The 14,682-nt window shown below is 46.4% G+C and overlaps 1 protein-coding gene across 2 annotated transcripts in view; it reads left to right on the top strand.

Annotated features, from left to right (window-relative positions):
- The first annotated feature begins 1,216 nt into the window (after window positions 1-1,216).
- The window catches only part of elfn2a (extracellular leucine-rich repeat and fibronectin type III domain containing 2a), a 180,653-nt gene continuing 167,187 nt past the window's right edge, over window positions 1,217-14,682 (top strand). The window contains exons 1-2 of one of the 2 annotated variants that reach the window (XM_068704342.1): window positions 1,217-1,282; window positions 1,752-1,819. The gene's annotated coding sequence lies outside the window, so the exon portion shown is untranslated. Of the gene's footprint in view, window positions 1,283-1,703; window positions 1,820-14,682 lie in introns of those variants that run through there. The other variant, XM_068704341.1, reaches the window with a different exon arrangement.

Genomic DNA, 14,682 nt, shown 5'->3' on the forward strand with positions numbered 1-14,682 from the left:
GAGGGAAACATAATGAAATCATTTCTATTTCCGTGGATTCTTTTTGTGTTTTCATTGCCGTCTCTTTCAAACCGTTTAAAGTCATTTCACGGGATTACAAAGAATGGAAGTTACCCACCTATAAACAGAGATCAAGCTCGTTTGTGATCTGATTATTGCAAATCACAAGCGTGCACCGATTCAGCAAGAGGGGTCCACATGTTGGACTGTACCATGTCTACACCCGTTACACTGTACGGGGGACAGGGTCGGTACTCACTAGAGAACATGCATCCACCCGTCTCCTCCACAAACACTATTACATAATGCTAGGTGGAGCCGGGTGGAGCAACCCTGGGTTGACTCACCGAGTTGGTGACCACCGGTTGAACTTGTATCATTTCATGTTGCAGATGATCAAATTTACATTCCATCAAATGAACAAAACCAGGTGACATGCGGTGACTCTGGAGGGCAGAACTCTCAGAGGCAGAGCGCCGTGTGAGGAGCTGATTCTGGAAATGAATGAATGAATGAATGAAGGTGCTGAGTTCAAATGACACAATGGAAAACCTCCTCCTTGTTAATAATGACTTCCATGTGATTACATACAGCAGGTGATGGGATTCAGTCAAGCGCTGCTACACGGTGGTGGTCTGAGTGGTCGAAAACCACTGATATCAGCCTGCCAATGTACACACACACACACACACACACACACACACACACACACACACACACACACACACACACACACACACGCTCCCCAAAATACTCATGCACAAATTAGGAGCAGATCAATACCTCTCAAGCTGACCGGCAATGACGTCGGCTGAACAGTTGGATCTCCCCCCTTTCTCTCCGTGAGCCAATATGTGTGCGCGTGCGTGTGTGTGTGTGTGTGCGTGTGTGTCAGAGCCCGTCTCCCTGCCCTTTCGCACGTCGTGCGCGCACTTTTTGAAGGCGCGTCGCTACGTGCCCAGATTGGAAAGCAGCTGCACGCCGCTCTGCACGGGGGAGGCAATAACTTGATGGCGGGAAGTAAAGAGAGGAACCGGTGAGTGGCTTCACAGTGTCACCCCCCCCCCCCCCCCCCCCCCCGGAACTCCACACACCGTCTGACACTAAACATTACGTAATAAACACCTCTGGAAACGCGCGTGCATGGGCCCGCCGCGCAGCCTCCCGTAATTCGTATTCTGTCCTTAAACACGGAGCTTGTTTTGAACATTGTTGTCACGGTGAAAGTGAAAGTGAAGCAGTCATACATCATACGACAGGAGCAGACCGTAGCGGTGATGTGGTAAGAGATATAAATAGCGCAATTAACTCAAGGTCGCCAGAAAGTCTCTTCTGAGAACCACAGATGCGTGAAGTCCCGCTGGGAGCATCACGGTGGTATTTAAATGGGGCTTGCTTTGGCATTTTAATGATGCACCCGACATTTCTCAAATACTGACATCTACACGAAGAAGAAGATGAAGAAATGAGATTTTTGTTTGTTATTTGTCATATATGTTTTCCTCTCAGTGTATCCTGCAGGTTTGTGTCACTCATCTGAAATCGGGAGCGGCTGTTGCCCCGATTCAACATCACCCCTCTGTCGGACTGAGCCACCTCCTCTCTCTCCGCTCCGTCTCTCATCCCTCCTCTCTCTCTCTCGCTCTCTCTCTCTCTCTCTCTCTCTCTCTCTCTCTCTCTCTCTCTCTGCTGGAACGCACGGACCTCCGCCGCTGTCCAGGGATAATACTCTCGCTTTTCCCCCGCTGCAGAACGGAACGGACCGTACAGCTGCATGCTGCCTCTTCCCTCCCTGCCGGACCGAGACCCCCCGATCGAGGTAAGTCAAGCACCCCTCGCCGTGCTGTGTAAAAGCTGGGCTCATCGGTGTGGATGTCGGGGCGGCTCGCTCTCCCGCACTTGTGGGGTTTCACCGGGATGTGCGCACTTGAGAGACACGCGCATGCTGCCACGTTGGCTGTAGTCCGCGGCTCTAAAAAAAAAGGGGGGGGGGGGGGGGGGGCACTGAAATGTGCTCATTCAGGACAACATGCACCTGCTCCTCTTCTGAGAGCGCGTGCGGGGTCTTGTGAGACAGACGTGTGTGAGAGAGAGAAGCAGATGCTGAACAGAGGAGAGAAGAGGGAAGACGAGGAGAAGAGCGCGTTGAGAGGAGGTGGAGGGATTGGCGCAAATTGTGTTGCCGGAGCGACCTAAAGACTATAGTGTCGCCCGTCCTCAATAGACGGCAAAAGGGCAGATTTGTCATTATTATTATTATTATTATTTTTAATATCATGGTGTGCGGGACAGCTGCCGGGGATCGTACCGGCGGACCCCTCCACGGCTGATGCGTTCAGAGCGGGGAGGTGTTGCTGGAGTTGCTCGGTGCCAAACACTTCCTCCTGGCGTGTGTGTGTGTGTGTGTGTGTGTGTGTGTGTGTGTGTTTATGCGCGCAACAGCAGGGGCAATCTCTGCATGGGCGCGTGCGTGCCTGTGTGTGTGTGTAGAGTCCGTGTGTGTGCTTGCTGGCAGAGATGGGGGTGGGGGTGGGGGGGTGCGCGTGAGTGCTCGAGTTATCAATTTCCATATCAAAGTGGTTGTTCCGATAGACTTTCCATTAGTCCGGGTGAAGGAGAGGGAGCGAGGCTCTGTGGTGCCTTTTCCATCCCGGAGTGCAAAACCTCATTCAGCGGCAGTGCGCACGTTTGGAGACGGTTGGAGAATAGAAAAGAGATGGAGACGGAGATCGAAGGGGGAGATGAGAAAGTGAAGGGGCGAGGGTGAGGGGGGTGAGAGAGATGAGAGAGGGAGAGATGGCGTCCTAGACCAGCGCTTTCTCTGGCAGCCGTCTGATTTATCGCCTCTCCAATGCGCACTGACGCACAGAGCTCCGGGTCCCGCGCGCGCTCTTCACTCCGCTGTCATCTCACCGACTGATCAGGATTATCTCGGACTCGCGGTCGTCGACCCATCTGGCCACCGGGAACACACCCTTACCGAGGCAGAGCGACCCCGTTACGACCCTCCTCCTCCTCCTCCTCCTCCTCCTCTTGCTCCTTGTTATTACCGCGCGGCCCCCGCAGACACAACACACGGTATCGGACGTGACGGATGACCGCAGCCGTGAACGCAATCACGACTGATGCGATGTGACAAGTGAGCCACACGGACGACCGGCGGTGATTTGTTTTGATTCCAATAAGATTTCCTCTCCCTGCCTCCCGGTCGCAACTTGGTATAAATTTGTTTATGGATCTCATTGTGGCGCGTGCGTGAGTGCGCGAGTGCGTGCGTGCGTGACTCATTTGTGCCGTGCCCGTGCCGGGACAGTGGAGGCCAGAGCAGCGCTGCAGGCTGCTGGAAGCTCAGGAGTGAGAACACACACTGAGCTTCAGTTGTCCACTGATCCCCACTGTTTCATCATCATCATCATCGTCATCATCATCATCGTCATCGTCAGATCACTTCTGGTTCCTTCACCTTCCTCATCACCGTTCCCACTACAACACAAACATCCCCACAGTTTCCATCTTCATCATCTCTAACACCGTCGTTCATCACCTTCCTCACAATCGTCCCCGTTATCGTCGACACCGCAATCTTCATCCTCACTGCCCATCGTCATCGTCATCAATCTCTATGTAAAAAATACCAACATACGTTTATTACCATCTGTTATCTTCATCAGCACCCCTTTCGTCATCATCATTATCTTGCTTTTATGAAATCCTCCTCCTCCTCCTCCTCCTCCTCCTCTTCCTCCTCCTGGATATCATCATATTTTTGGACTGAACTAAATGATGAAAGGACTGTAAATAGATTCAAACTTTTGCATTTTGCACGCTCCCTTCATAGTACACCTCCTCCTCCACCGCTTTGAAGCACCACACACTATCAGTGAGCAGAGGTCTATTGATGCCCACAGGCCCTGAGACCTTCTGAGGGGGGGGGGGGCAACAGGTAAACAGAGTCAGACCCACAGAGACACCTGAGATTAAAAAGAGGGCCGAGTGCAAAGGTGGGTGTGGTGCAAACGTAAAGGTGTGCAGAAAGTGTTCATCGCGAGGTTGTCTCTATAGGTACCGTGGTTTTGGGTCTCGTCCGGCTTAGATAAACAGTGTGTGTGTGTGTGTGTGTGTGTGTTCCGCATGCATCCTTTGTCTTTGTATAAATGTCTTAAAGAGAATGCGTGACGTGGTCCTTAAACAATGTGTCACATTAACATTACACATCATTTATTTTGAGGAATAGTGACTGAAATACGTTAACGCAAACTCTTTGTTTGGATGAAAAGTCAACATAAGACCATTGTTTTAGGATAGAGGGTCTACATTATGTGTGTGTGTGTGTGTGTGTGTGTGTGTGTCTTATCTTAACTGTGAAGCTACAATACAATGCTGAAGGGAGTAGGAGCAGTGGATTGGATTAATAAGGGCCCCTGAGGGTCCAAACCCCAATCCAGTGAGCGCATGAGAAGGGCAGATCAGAGAAACGAGAATTAAAAAGAAAGCGGTAGATAAGAAGGGAGACGGAGAGGAAGAGGAAGAGGAAGAGGAGAGGTGTGAGGAGGGAGCGCTGTGTCTGCAGCTCTCACAAAGGCAACATTCAAGACCTGCTGCTGAAGGCAACACTAAACAGGCAGGAGCAGTGAGCTAATACACACCGCTGATGAGAGGCCCAACACTGACAGCGAAAGAAGAAGGACACAAAGTCAAATTATGAGTAATTAAAAGAATAAAGAGAAAGGGAATAAAAAATGGAATTTGTGAACAATTTGGGGCTGTTGTTGCCTACAAGACGCCTTAAAACTGCAGTCAACAATTCAAGGTTTCCTGTATGAGTCAGTATAATTACATTAATAATAAATGCGTGGGTAGTCACTTTGAAAGACTTTTAGTTTTGTCCCTTATACGTCGCTGTCCTCGCAGATAACAGCCTCATCTTCTGATCCTCGTCTCTCGCTCCTGATCAGAGGGCTGCAGCGATTGGTCGCTTTCTTTTGCCTCCGTTTAACCGAGCTGAACACTTTCGGCTTGTGGCTCTTCACCAGCAAAACCGCCGTAAAATACATTTTGACACTTTTAAAACCTCATGAAGGTAATTTACCGATAATTTGTTTTTTATGAAGCTCAAAGTGGGACCAGCGGAAGTCCCTGAAGAAAAATAACATGAGCAAGAGGTGGGTGTCTTCACTAGGTAAATGTCCAAAGTGAAGAATAACGAACACCTGTCTTTGTCTCGGGTAACGTTCACGCTGCTGACCTGCATTCAAAGTCCTGATGGACAGTTTGTAAGCTCAATGTCCCGCTAAACGTGAGAAAATCTAAAACACGTCGTCTCACAGAAAAGCAACACAACAACTAATAGAATCTCTCAAATGCATGCGAACGTTTCTGACAACCCTAAGCCGGCAACTTACAGGAGCAACAAGCTGCAATCTGTGGACCAGAAGAGATTTGGACTCGGGCAACGACGTGTCAGGCTGAAAGCAACACGGGAGGCAACGTGCAGTGATGAAGTCTGAGTGTCCGCCCTCCTGTGATACGGTGTCTTGATTCAGGCTGTTTTCATGCACTGTTCGTACAGCTACACCTACGACAAGCGATGCACTCTAGTTTGTAAATATACCCCACGAATATAGATTCACATGTCATCAACGTAACTGTGAACCAGGAAGTAGAAGTAGCGACATCGTCCGTGTAGGGAGCAGGTCGTGGTGGATCAAAAAAGACTTGTCTTTCCCCCAGGAGACCTGTGTCCGTGTCCCGTGTAAAAATCACGTAACGTCTGTTCTTAAATAGCATCACTTCACTATTTTCTCAAACCTATTTGAAGATGGGGGTTCATGTTATGCATGTAGAGAGCTGAATCTGACATGTGTTGCTGGACTTTGGCAGGAGAACTCTCAATGTCTGAGGAATAACTCAGGATGAAACATCTGTGAGTGTTTAGTCCGTCTGTGGGTCCAGAAGTCAAACAACGTCCAATGTTTTCAGTCTGAAATCAAAGTTTCAGCAGCTGAGAACATCTTTTTGTTTGTCATAACCGCAGTGAAGAGGTGCAGGGCAGTCACATCTGGAGTCGAGTGTGTCTCCGTGAGCTGAAGACACCGGATGACTCCGCTGTCATTAAGGCTTTGCAGTGATCGCCGTGCTGTTAGTAGTTATTGATTACTCGTGAGGCGCTGCGATACATCCTCTCTCGACTGTCTGAACAGCAACGACACGACTAGAAGGGCACCTAGAGATCCGCTAAGTTTCCATAAAAACACTGCGTGTATCCACACCATGAATCGGATCCACTCCAGAATGTAACGGGTTCGTCATCGGCCCGTGTTCCACCCTTCCACCAAGTGTCAGGAAAACCAAGCCGGCAGTTTTACCGTAAAACACTGCCGTCAAACAGACAAACAATTAACAAACCGAATGAACAACATACCGACCTTTGTGCAGGTAATATTCATGAAAACGTTGCTCAGACTGGGGAGTGGTTCTCTCAGTCGCAACATGAGGTGACGCTTACATAAGCATGTGGACCAAACACAGGAAACCCTCACCTTGGAGAGGAGAATGTGGAAAAAGAAATATTCATATAATATATGATACCGTTTGAGCCCGAACTTTAGCTGCTTGCGTTGTCGTTTTTCACTGTCCTTTAAGTGTGTGTGTGTGTGTGTGAGTGTGTGTGAGTGTGTGTGTGAGTTTGGCAGCCGATCCGTGAATCTGTGAAGTGACAGGTTCGCCTCTATCTGTACTTGTGGCACCTCTCCTCAGTTTCCCTCAACACAAACGTGAGGGAGGACGGAGAGAACGGCGCTGAGGGAGACGGATGCTTCCCGGCGTTAACTCTGCTGTTTGTCTGCGACAATAACGCCAGCGACAGGGAGGACAAATCTTATCACCCCCCCCCTCCAACAGTGTTTTTTTTTGTTTTTTCTCCCATTGTGAGATGCCAGACTGTGGCTGGTGGCGATAAGTTAGTGAAGAAAAACACCATTTGGCTGCTATTCTAGATGAATGCAAAGAGGAGAGGGGAGAGAAGAGGGACGGCCTGAGGGGAGAACAGAAAGAGTTTCAGCACTGTGGAGTTGTTATAGTGTGGCAGCCGGTAATCACAAACTGCTGAATGCCTTTTCTGGAGATGCAATACACAACATTATAATAACAATAACCAACGGTTGTGTTCATGCTGGAACCAGGGAAGGTTGAAAGTCGTTATTGGATACGGGACGCAGCGCTAGCGGTGAGTTTGAAGGTCAGTGGAAACGTTAAGAATATTGCCACTAAGCAAGGCACTTAACCGCCACATTCTGTTGCTTGTGGCTGTGCTGAAATTTCTTTAAATATATATATATATAAATTGGGAAAAATTAAATGCTTAAAGGCCTAAGAAAAACTTAGCATGTGTCCCTTGAGTTCATTAAGTTTTTTTAATTAGTTAATAAGAATTATTATTATTATAATTAATTATTATTATGACTCCAGTGGTCAACACAATTCCTTAAACCGAAGATCAAATTTGGATGGATGTAATTATAAGTCATGAAACGATCAAATTCAATCCCTCGCAGTTAAAATGAAAATCCTAAATATTTCTTGAATTTTGCATGCATTCATGGTTGAAGTTAATTTGAAAAGACTTGAAGGTATATTAAAGCTGTCTGTCCCCAGAGGCTGCAGAATAAGGGGAACATTGGGTTTTAATAAACTAAAGCAGTTAATGGGATATTATTCCATATTAAGGAATACGGTAAGTGCATACATTAACAGATTATTAAATGGGAATTTTTGGTATTTTTCAACCTGGTTAGGTGGTGAAACAATAGTCTCTTTTTCCACTTACTCACCTGGTTCATGTCTGAAAGTGATACAGTATTAAACACGAGTGCTGCAGATGCCATTGGCCAATGTCATGGCTGAATATTTAGCTGATTGTGACGATGTGGATGAGGTCTTTCAACCGAACTATGCACAGATATCTAGTGGCTTTTATTCAAATAGAGTTGCAGCTCCACGAACACGATGGGTGTATTTCTTACAGACAAATGTTGCACACAGCAGTTTGGGTTTGAGACGACCAATATGTCTTTAATGTTCTTTATTCTGTGTGGTCGTCGTACAGAGTAGCCTGCAGGAAGACTGCGAGTGTCTGCTGTGACTTCCTCTCAGGGTAAAACTTGTTTATGGCGATGGCAGCTAAATCCATCGGGAGTTGATGATGTGTTGAATAAATTTGTTGTTTGGCTTCCGGACTACTTTTATTCTGGTAGGCAGACGCATAAACACACACACACACACACACACACACACACACACACACACACACACACACACACACACACACACACACACACACACACCTTCTCTCTCTTCAGTCGTTTTTTCCAGCAGTTTTGCACAGTTTATTTTGTTGCCTGAAACTTTAAAATCTTTTGCAATTTTGCCTAGGGTGCCCGAAGAAAAAAAAAAAAATAGATAAAAATGCAAATCACACTAGAGTTCTAAAATGAAAAGACCTGCACTTTGAGGTGGAGAAAATAAATGTGGCTTAAAGAAACTGCCTCCGATTTAGACTTTGCATCCAAACCCCTCTTTCACATTCTTTGTCCTCGATGTGTTCTGGATTTCAAAAACACACAAAAGGAGTCGGCCTTCTTAGGAGCCCCTCTTACTGGAATCACTCTGCATTAGTACCTTCTTCAATGTCACACAACTTTGCAACACTAAGCATTTGTGTCTCCGAAAGTTCCTAGTGACTTCTGAGAGCCACAAAGACAGAAAAACTGGATTTTGTTTTTTTTAACTGGATAACTCCTCTTGGGGACAATTTCAAAGGAGCTGCTGACAAGTTCAGCAAGAGTGCAGGGGAAATGGGTAAATGCTTAAAAGCGTAACATTGCTATTGTGCTAAATTCTCTTTGCATAAAGTTCACAACCAAAAGTCTTCCAAGCTCATCCGTGGTGTGAATCATTCCCCACCAAGCACAGGGCAGAATACGTACGCAAGGGACACATTTAGATGGATCAAGACAGCGGCAGAGGCAGAACTAAGGATTTGTACCCACTCATGCATTGTCCTACAAGTATCTTCAACAGTTGTGTGTGTCTCAACCAACTAGTTACGTCTTTTCTACTGTCTGATAAGAGAGCACCACTGGATCTTCCTCAAACAATCCTTTTTTGAAGCTGCAGCCAAAGCGCACCAGTAGTTTAACAAAGCCAGCAGCAGACAGTGAGACTTCTACAATAGATTCAAAGCCCAAAGAAGTGCATTTCTTTAGAGGAATGTTTTTCCCCAAACAAGTCTCTGAAATCTCACTCACAGCTGCACATGCCAGAAGAAGTCCAAAAGCTTGACTGAAAAGCAGCGTGAATCACTATCGACCAAACAGAGAAGATCCTATTTCTTTCCCCTTCTCATCTCTGTGTTCCTCCGCCTTTATGGAGCTCAACGGGGCGGCCGCTCGGGTGTTTAAATATGTAGAACTTTCCGTGCATCTGCTGTGGTACAGCATGCCTGAAAGTGTTCTTCTCCACACCTGAGATCTTAAAAAATTTAAGTTGAAGTGGTGCATTAGTGCGCATCACGGGCCGCGGCCAGCGTTAATCGAATGCCTGAGACTGTGACGATGGACTCGCTGTCACAATGCAGCACATTGTGGAGCTCCAACAGAGCCTCCCCAGCAGTTTAGAGTCTGTTGTAGTACCCCCCCGTGAGAGCTGCTCCACCTCTGACCCTTTGCCATGACTCTCCCACATCGATGGTCTTTTCTTTTTATATTGAAGCAGTAGCAGAATGTAAAGATAACGCAACAATACAATTTTTAGAAATGCTTGCAGAGCAAACATGCTCGGCTCTGAACGAGTGACGTAGAGTAAAATGTGAGAGAGACGGCTTATAGTGGGCGGGTCAAAGAAATACAGGACTTGCAGCCAGGAGAGTTTTAAACTGTGGTTTTAATTTAAGTTAGAGACGTGTTTCCGTATTCTACTTAGTTTTCAAACTTTTGTGGAGCCCAGCCATGATGTTTTTCCTGGATATAACCGCGAAGATGAAGATGACGCGCAAATGCTAATAATAAAGATGACATATGGAAATGTTGCTCTGTTTACACTCCTTCCCACGGGATTGTGTTGGGTAGTAACTGATCTACATCTGGAGAACGTTCCACTTAAAGAGGAATTATATCAATAATTTGAAAGTTCAAAAATCCAGCCTTTACACATTTGTCAGTACAATTTTCTTATTTTCAAAATTATCCTTTGAAAAAATGCATGCTAATTGGCTCTTGTTCAATCAAGCATGTTGCTCAATCTGTGTTATTTTCCTACCTTAATATGGAATGAATGTATTGATACAAACATATCTTGTATATATAGTAACATATATATTTATGTGTGTGCTTAAAGCTCTGCTCTTCGGTGTGAGAAACTACATTTCATTTGCTATGTATTCCTTTCGTTCAGACCTGGGCCGATAGAGTAATGGCCGATTACATTTTGAAAGCTGAAAAACACGAGGCGCACTTTACACATCTGATCGTAGTCTGGCTTTCTTCACAGGAGCTGGTTGAGAGTGAAACACGATCGGCCTTTGCTTGAACGCTCTGATCTGAATTCGCAGCGATTGGATAATTCACAGGAAAACACCAATTTTCATTTTTGACACCACAGCTGCAAGTCTGATTAGTTACCGCCCCCGCTTCTTCTTCTTTTTTTATATATCAACCCTTACTCTGTTCTTACATCTTGAGCAATCACTTCATTCGTGCAAATTGGGGTTTAAAGGTGTTCCAATCCTCTGCGAAAAGTCACAAAAGACAACGACCTTTGATGTATACACACCAAACACCACACACTTTTCGTTTTTTTTTTTTGTCCTGACTTCAATCCCATTTCCATCAGTCCACCCCCCCCTCCCTCTGCTGTCACAGTGCTAAAACGAAGTGAGCGGAAAGGTCCGGCTACGGAAGGCTAACCTTATCTTGCAAATGAGGTGTCTGCTACTGTTCGGCTCCGTGTGAAGATAACTCTGGAACCATTTCCTCCTCCTGCTCCCCCGCTCTTAATTTAGACAGATACTGTTAAGCCTAAAGGGAGACCTGGAAAAGATTGTAACTAATTACCTGTCGAACACTTCAAGAATCAAAAAGGGAGCGCATTATCGCTCTCGTATCCACTGTACCGAGAGATGGGTCCGCGTTTGAAGCTATTTATGTTTCTGGTGAGAAACGGATCGTGACCGCCGTGGGCTTTTGAGTGGAGATGGGGTTCCAGTGAGAAGATAATGAGATACAAGACGGAAGCCTATAGCAGCCGTGCATCTAACTTTTGATTGTATTGCATTCTCAGTTCAGTTAGCCTCTGCATTTGATTTCTTTCCTTCTTCTTTTTTTTGTGTTGTTGCTGCAGCAGTGCCCCAATTTCCCAACAGGGATCATTAAACTTTCATTTCATCAAATCTAAGAACCGTGTAAGCTCGAATTGGACATTTTTCTGGCAAGCCGCTGAACTTGCTCGCGGTCTATTCTATCCAAATTATTTACGGCGTCGACGTCTTGCATCTTGTGAACATACCGAGCGTAGTTATAGATAGAGACATGCTGCATGCTGGGGGGCGTGGGGGTGGGGGCCCGTGGCCTCAGAGACCCCCACGCGTCCCAGACTGAGAGGAGACGCTGTGTCACATTTGAGACACATCCGGAAAATGTGAGATGCGTCTAAAGGGAGCGCTGAGGGCTAACTACACAGTCAGATTTGTATCGATGTATCGGAAAGGTCTCTGGCTATACCGGAATCTACACCGATTGACCTGTCCTAAGCCCCGCCCCCTTTTTGCTATGAGCTCCAATAATGGTCGACAGTCAACTTTCCACCAATGTAAGTTGCATTACATCGGCGTCACGATCTTCAAAAGACGCGTTGTATGAGGTCACATTTTGAGTTGATTTCGTAGCAGAGTCCCTTTAGAAAACCTCTCATTCTTCTGCAGCAGGGTCCGACAGTCTTTCCCCCGCTCAGTCCTGGTTCTGGTTCTCCTGGTACCTCCCTTTCCATCCAGCGGTGTCTCTAGCAGGGCGTCGTCTCCCAGCAGGAACCACTCTCACCACAGAGTAGGAAGCACATCTCTAAAATATATCATCGTCAGCGTTTTTTGTCTGAAACTGAATTAAACTTAAAGGATTTGAGATTTGAGCGTTTTAAAATGTAAATAAATTAAGATGATTCATTACCTGCGAGGGACTTCTTATATTCTTTTAGCTCCGCCGCAGCAGAGGTAGCTTTAAATAGTAAGCAGTCACACTCTCTCTTACACACACACACACACACACACACACACACACACACACACACACACACACTATGACTGGTCTTTATGAAGCAGAGAGAACGCAAAAGAGAAACCGTCTCTATGAGAACAAAACACTCCTCGTGAAGCAGTTTCTAGTGACCGTGACAGTTGACGCTGTGTAATTCCCTTCCTCTCTGCGGTTTAATTCAGTCAAAGGGTACTTGTGTGTGTGTGTGTGTGTGTGTGTGTGTGTGTGTGTGTGTGTGTGTGTGTGTGTGTGTACATGAATGTGTGTGAGAGTGACTTCCTTTGTGCTCTGTAAGTACAAATGGTCTCGCTCTTTGTTGTGGTACACTCAAAGCTCTCAGGTACAATCAAGCTGGTATACCATTACTTACTGTGTGCGTGTGTGTGTGTGTGTGTGTGTGTGTGTGTGTGTTTACCCTTAATAAGGCTCAGTAGGCTAATTTCTAAACAGGAAGTTGCTGATGGTGGGAAAAGAGGGTGAAACTCTACGCATCCAACCCCAAAAAAGCCTCAAAATACATCAGAATCTGCGTCTCTTTTGTCTCTTTCGTCTCTTTCTCTCTTTCTCTCTTTCGTCTCTTTTTAATCTCTTTTTTCTGTGAGCGGTCGTGAATGTCGAGCGTACATGACTTCACCTCAGCCCGGCGGGCGTCTCAAACGGTGCGAACACGCTTTTTTTTTGGTACAAAATCGGCCGCAGAAACATCTCCGCCGTTACAATTCAGCAGACGAGGACAGGCTTAGCGGTGAGGCTGCCTGTTAGAGGTTTGGCCCTGCGTTGTTATGTTCTCTCTCTGCAGAGCCAGATAATCACCGCGGCCGACGGAACTCGGGCACAACGGGCCGCTATCGCGAACGCGCTCACGTCGGCGCCGCCCGAAGTGTTACCGCTCAACATTATGGACGAGAAGGCTTCGGCGTTTGACGCTCTTAAAATGCTGCTTTGGAAATGTAGAAACCAGCCGGAGCTTCTTCCTGCGTTACTTCAGCACCAGAAGAAGAAACCAAGAAAAGGAAGCATGTGATAGCGATGAGTGACATGATGAATGGAGAGAGAGAGGAAGAGAGACAGACAGAGAGAGAGAGGGAGAGAAAGAATGTGTGTGTGTGTGTGTGTGTGTGTGTGTGTGTGTGTGTGTGTGTGTGTGTGTGTGTGTGTGTGTGTGTGTATGTGTGTGTGTGTATTCAGGTGTGTCCCTGTGCTTAAGAGGTGGTGGGAGATAGTGTGTATTCCTGACAGGAGGAGGTCAAAGGCTTAGTGACAGCTTTAGAGAGGCAGACAGCAATTAGGGTTATTGACACTGTGTGTGTGTGTGTGTGTGTGTGTGTGTGTGTGTGTGTGTGTGAGAGAGAGAGAGAGAGAGGTTGTTTAAAAGACTGACAGGCTTACGTCATGACAGTGTAGATAAAAATTGCAATGGCTCCAGGATTGACTCCGTGTGTGTATTTGTGCACAATGTTTGCTTGTGTTAAGCATTGTGTGTGTGTGTGTGTGTGTGTGTGTGTGTGTGTGTGTGAGACAGTTTAACTGTACTGATATTGACATTTTTCCGTCGAGGCAGTAAATGTTGAATGGCAGCTCTGCCACTTTGTGCTGCATCCGTGTGTGTGTGTGAGTGTGTGAACATACAGCATTGTCGTCTAAGCGTACAATTTACCGTTGCATTCGTGTGTGTGTGTGTGTGTGTGTGTGTGTGTGTGTGTGTGCTGACTCAGCAGAATAGTCATGAGAACTCGTCGTCGACCTCGACTGTTTCATGCGACGTTTTTTTTTCTTTTCTGGCAAACACGCAAATGAATCTCTCGTTGTTGTTTTATTTGAAAGCCATTTTTAGCTGCGTGGGTTCGTCTTCACGATGTTTTGTCTCTCTCTGTGCGGAGCCTCGCTTTCATTCCAGCTACTTGTCAAGAGCGAGCGCCGAGTGTTTATCAGACCAAAACAGTCTCCTGTCATTTACTTAAAAGCCAAATCCATCATCCCAAAAATAAGCCGAAGTCTGTCCTCCACCGGGAAGTGACACGCGAGAACGAGAACCTCTTTTTATAGAGAAACCATCCGACAGAGCTGTCAATGGAACGGGAGGATGATGTGAGGGAGCTGAAGACGAGCCAACGCCGTCTTTTGAATCTTAACGAGATTAAAGTTTAAAGACAGTATTTACATGAAAAGGTAGTGAAGTATAGTTAGATATCAATATAAAAGTCATCGAACAGACGCACTCGCCTAGAATTCCCCTCCCGGCCGGCTGCTTCCTTCACACGAGCACATAAACCAAGTGAAGTATGCTGAAGATTCATTTCAGTCCATGATTTCTCAAGAAAACCAACATTTTTTGGAGTCATTTTTGTTCATTAATAAGTCCTAAAAGTCCTCTTTCCTG

The sequence above is a fragment of the Cebidichthys violaceus genome, unplaced genomic scaffold, assembly GCF_023349555.1.
Source record: "Cebidichthys violaceus isolate CVI_PGR_0920_01 unplaced genomic scaffold, fCebVio1.0.p SCAF_90, whole genome shotgun sequence".
In the NCBI taxonomy this organism is placed as follows: domain Eukaryota; kingdom Metazoa; phylum Chordata; class Actinopteri; order Perciformes; family Stichaeidae; genus Cebidichthys; species Cebidichthys violaceus.